At 46.1% G+C, this 5,000-nt stretch overlaps 1 protein-coding gene across 1 annotated transcript in view; it reads right to left on the bottom strand.

Annotated features, from left to right (window-relative positions):
• Positions 1-5,000, bottom strand: part of kdm6ba (lysine (K)-specific demethylase 6B, a) — a 92,279-nt gene that overhangs the window by 45,377 nt on the left and 41,902 nt on the right. Inside the window, exon 4 of the mRNA XM_042710390.1 lies at positions 899-1,082. The gene's annotated coding sequence lies outside the window, so the exon portion shown is untranslated. The remainder of the gene's footprint in view (positions 1-898; positions 1,083-5,000) is intronic.

The raw sequence follows: 5,000 nt of genomic DNA, 5'->3' as shown, positions 1-5,000 counted from the left end.
CACACACACACACACACACACACACACTACACAATACACACACACACTTCACAATACGCGCACTGAAAGCAGTGAGGGGGCTCCAGAGACAAGCCTAGAGACACAACAGCGGCTAAGCGGTGCTAGCCTAGCGCGGAAGGGGCACTGAGGACATGGCCGGCTGCAAACACAATGGGGTGGGAGTTAGCCTTAGCTTAGCCGTTAGCAGCGGCTAGCCCAGTCAGCGGAGCAGAGGAGAGCAGAGCCCCTCGCCCTTTGTATCATCCAGATAACACTCGGCAATCAGGTAAAACACACAAACGCAGCAGAAAGAAGAAAAAAAAAAAGCTGACAGAGGGGGAGAAAGAGAGTGGGAGAAAGAGAGAGACGGGGCGAAGAAAAGAGCGCTAGGGGGAATGAAAACCCAAAGGAAAACAAAGAGTGGAGGAAAAAGGGCTCTCCCGGTTTTGCTTCTCTTGGCTGAGCAGCAGTGTCGGCGTTGGCGACAGCCGCCACGGTAACGCGTGACAACAGAAATAGCACTGGGGCCGGGAGAGAGACTCTGGCCGCTACACACAGACTCCCTTTGTGCTTGCATTCCTCTCTCTCCTTTTTCCCACTCATGTCAGCCGCCTCCTCCTCCTCCTCCTCCTCCTCCTCCTCCTCTCCACCTCTCTGGCCGCAACTTTCTCTCTCTCCCTCCTTTGTGTCTTTCTCTCTTGCTGGGATTTTTTTGTTTGTTTGTTTGTTTATTTTGTTGTTTGTCTTGGTTCCACAAAAAGTGAGAGACAGCACCATGGACAACAGAGATGAGGAAGGGAAGAGAGACAGAGATAAAGAAAGAGAGTATCTAAGGAGATAAGAGAAGAGAAGAGAGAAGACCAAAGCTTGTGTTGTTAACAAGAGAAGCATGTCCTACCTTCGGTTTTAGGAGCAGCCGCCGCAGCAGTTGAGTTTTCACTGGAGTTAAATCCACAGTCCAGAGTGCGTGTGTGTGTGTGTGTGTTTGTGTGTGTCAGCCAGTCGCGTCCAGCTCAGCAAATCTATCCAGCATTTGTGCTTCCTCTCTCTCTCCCTCGTTCGCTTGCTCGCTCTCCGCAGCCCTTTAAACAAGACAGGGGGCTAGAGTCAGATTAGAAGGCTTCAATACCTGCCCCCCCCCCCTCACACACACAGGCACTCATCCGTAAACACACACACATACACACAATGCAAAAACACACACCATCCGCAAGCTGACGTTGTCAAGAAGGAATGGTGGAATCAACAAACAATAAAAGACTGATTCTGTCTGTCTCCCGTGCCTTTACCTCAGAAGGAGGAGAGTGGTCTTCACTGTTTCCTCTCCTTTCTTTCTTGCCTCTCTGTCACCCCCCCCTCACACACACACATACATACATACACACACACACGCATGCATGCATACACACTTTCTCTCGATTGCTTTTTTTTCCTGCACTCAGTAGTCAAACAAAGAAAGGGAAGGAGCAGGGTGCGCTCTCTCTCTCTCTCTCTCTCTCGCTCGCTCTCACATACACATGCTCACACACACACACACACACACACACTTAAGCCCAACCCCCAGCTAGGAGCAAGCCTGCCTCTTTTCTTTTTTTCCCTTCTTTTTTCCCCTCTAGTGGCTGCCTTTCTCTAAACAGCCCCTCCCCCTCCTCTCCTCTCCTCTCTCCACTTCAGCCTCGTTCTCTCTCACTCTCTGTGTCTCTCTCTCCATCCCTCCCTCCCTCCCTCCCTCCCTCCCCCAACCCTCCTCTGTGTGTCAAACAGATGGGATTGGAGAGCGGAAGGAATCCCTTATTTCATCCTCTGTGTGTGTGTGTGTGTGTGTGTGTGTGTGTGTGTGTGTGATCTCAGAGAAGGCCGGACTTTAGAAATCCTCTTTATATATTTATTTACCAACCCCCCCCCCCCCCGCGGCATTGCATATGTGGTAGTCTTCTTCAGCTCCTAAAACAGAGGCCTCTCTCTCTCTCTAATATCTAACACACACACACACCACACACACACACACACACACACACACACACACACACACACGTGTGTGTGCATGCACATAGGCACATCTCCATATATATCTGAGCATGCATTTTCAACATGCAATTGAGTCTGTGTGAGTATCCATGAGTAGTAGCGTATGCATGTCCAAGTGCAGTTTTAGAAATGTCAGTATATTAATGTGTGTGTGTGTGTGTGCGCATTTCAATTTTTGAGAGACAAATTATGTCTGTATGTTTGTACCTCTGCATATCATTGTGTGTGTGTATGCGTGTGTGTGTGTGTGTGGGTGTGTCAGTGTGTGCGTGTGTGTGTGTCAGTGTGTGCATGACACACAAAAGTACACACACAAAGAATTTGTCTATGTACCCCTACATATTAATGTAAGTATGTGTGTGTGTGTGTGTGTGGTGTGTGTGTGTGTGTGTGTGTGTGTGTGTGTGTGTGTGTGTGTGTGCATGACACACAAAAGTACACACACAAAGAATTTGTCTATGTACCCCTACATATTAATGTAAGTATGTGTGTGTGTGTGTGTGTGTGTGTGTGTGTGTGTGTGTGTGTGAGTGTGTGTGTGAGTGTGTGCATGACACACAAAAGTACACACACAAAGAATTTGTCTATGTACCCCTACATATTAATGTGTGTGTGTGTGTGTGTGTGTGTGCATGACACTCAAAAGTACACATACAAAGAATTTGTCTATGTACCCCTACATATTAATGTAAGTATGTGTGTGTGTGAGTGTGTGAGTGTGAGAGAGAGGGGGGGAGAGGGAAGGAGGGAGGACATTTTCCAAATGGTCATGTAAAAGCATGCACACTCATGATTGCACACAAGCAAACCCCCCCCCCCCACACACAAAGACACACACACGTGCCACGTGCAGCTTGCAGCATTGTGTTTGGAAGGCTGCCCTGGGGAGGAGGTGACTGTATGGAAAACACACAGTGGAACAGCTGAGAGGAGAAATTAACACACACACGCACACACACACACACACACACATCTATGCCCACACCTATTCACACGCATAAACATATTATACATGTGCACATATAATCACACTAACACACATTCAGATGCACCCACATGTACACACGTGCACACACACTCCTTGTCATGCGTCTATGTGTTCATTACTACCGTAATTTCCGGACTATAAGCCGCTACTTTTTTCCCATGCTTTGAACCTCGCGGCTTAAACAATGACGCGGCTAATTTATGGATTATGATACCTGTGACTGTATACGGTGGCTTTGTGTTTACGGTGGCTTTGTGGAGCTAGGATGCTAGCATGGATGCAGCCGCATGGATGCTTAGCTCCACGCGATTTCTCAGTATCTCTCAATAACTTAACTAATGTCAAAATAACCACAGTCTACTGGCGTAGACAGAACACAACTCAAAACACTTTAGAAAATAAAAGTTTACTACAATACAAATCCAGTCTTTTCAAGTTCTTTAGCTCACTGGTTTCAAACTAGCGTCTTTCTTCTATCTCTCTGTCTTCAATCTAACGTTCTAGCTTCTGATTGACTCTTGCAACTGTGCTCTCTTAAAGCAACAGTGCACTTATCGTAACTGGCACAACTAATAATATGCATCACTATTGTATTACTTTTGATATTCATTTTAGCCTGTGTAAAGTTCATTTGTACCGGTAGGCACCTGCGGCTTATAGACATGTGCGGCTTATTTATGTTAAAAATAATTATTTTTGAAAAATTCAGTGGGTGAGGCTTATATTCAGGTGCGCTCAATAGTCCGGAAATTACGGTAGTGGCTTTTGGGAAAGTCTCCATAGACAGAGAGATGTTTCCATTTGCGCGCACACACACACACACACACACACACACACACAACTAGGCAAACACACACACACACAACTATGCAAACACACACACATACACATTCTTACAAACCACCACTATGATGTCTGCAGACAGAGAAAAAAAAACATTCCCATGTTTACTCAACATATATACATTATAAAGACACACACACACTGAATATCAACCCAAGCACACATTGCACACACCAGCATGACCACACATTTGCCTGAACTGGAACACACACACACACACACACAAACATTATATAACGATAAACAGTGACCATACCCTTCAAATCAAAAGCATTTTAGTGGACCAAACACTGCTTTGCATGCAAATCAAATCACATGCAACTGGTCACGCCATGGGCTAGTCTAGTCTCCCACCGGCATTAGGATAGCACCTCCTGACTCCTGTGACAGAGCGGAGAGAGAGAGAGAGAGAGAGAGAGAGAGAGAGAGAGGCAGAAAGAGAGCAGGAGAGAGAAAGAGAGAGAGAGAGAGGTGAGAGAGAGAGGAGAGAGAGAGAGAGAGAGAGAGAGAGAGAGAGAAGAGAGAGAGAGATCGATACAGATGGACAGTGAGAGAGGAGTCAGAGCTGCTTCAGTGACACACACACACACACACACACACACACACACACACACACACACACACACACACACACACACACACACACACACACACACACAGTGACACTGTCCTGCATATTCCATCAGTTCTCATAACGCTGATTCATCCCGCCAAGCCGGCCGGAACAACCTCAATAACGGAACTAACATTAGGAAGGACAGACAGAGAGAAAGATCTTTCTATCTTTCTAAATATACACTTTATTTATTGAGACTTTCATGCCAGTAAAACATATTTCAATTGAGGAAGAAAGAGAGGGGGAGAGAAAGAGAGGGAGGTTGTATTTAACCTTATATATGTAACTTTAACTGTATATTTACTAGCATGTGTGTTTCTTATTTTGACATTATTGTTTATTATTGTCTTGACCATTGCCTTGGGCAATGCTGTTATTCCGTCACGGCAATATTGAATATGAGTGTGTGTGTGTGTGTGTGTGTGTGGGGGGGGGGGGGGGCTTGATGTGTGTCATTTGGGGCAGGGTGCTGTCTCTGACCATCTTTACTATAATCAGCACAGTTATGTAACTGCTAGCCAGACC

Source organism: Clupea harengus, chromosome 18 (assembly GCF_900700415.2).
Source record: "Clupea harengus chromosome 18, Ch_v2.0.2, whole genome shotgun sequence".
Classification (NCBI taxonomy): Eukaryota; Metazoa; Chordata; class Actinopteri; order Clupeiformes; family Clupeidae; genus Clupea; species Clupea harengus.
This window is presented reverse-complemented; position numbering and strand designations above follow the sequence as displayed.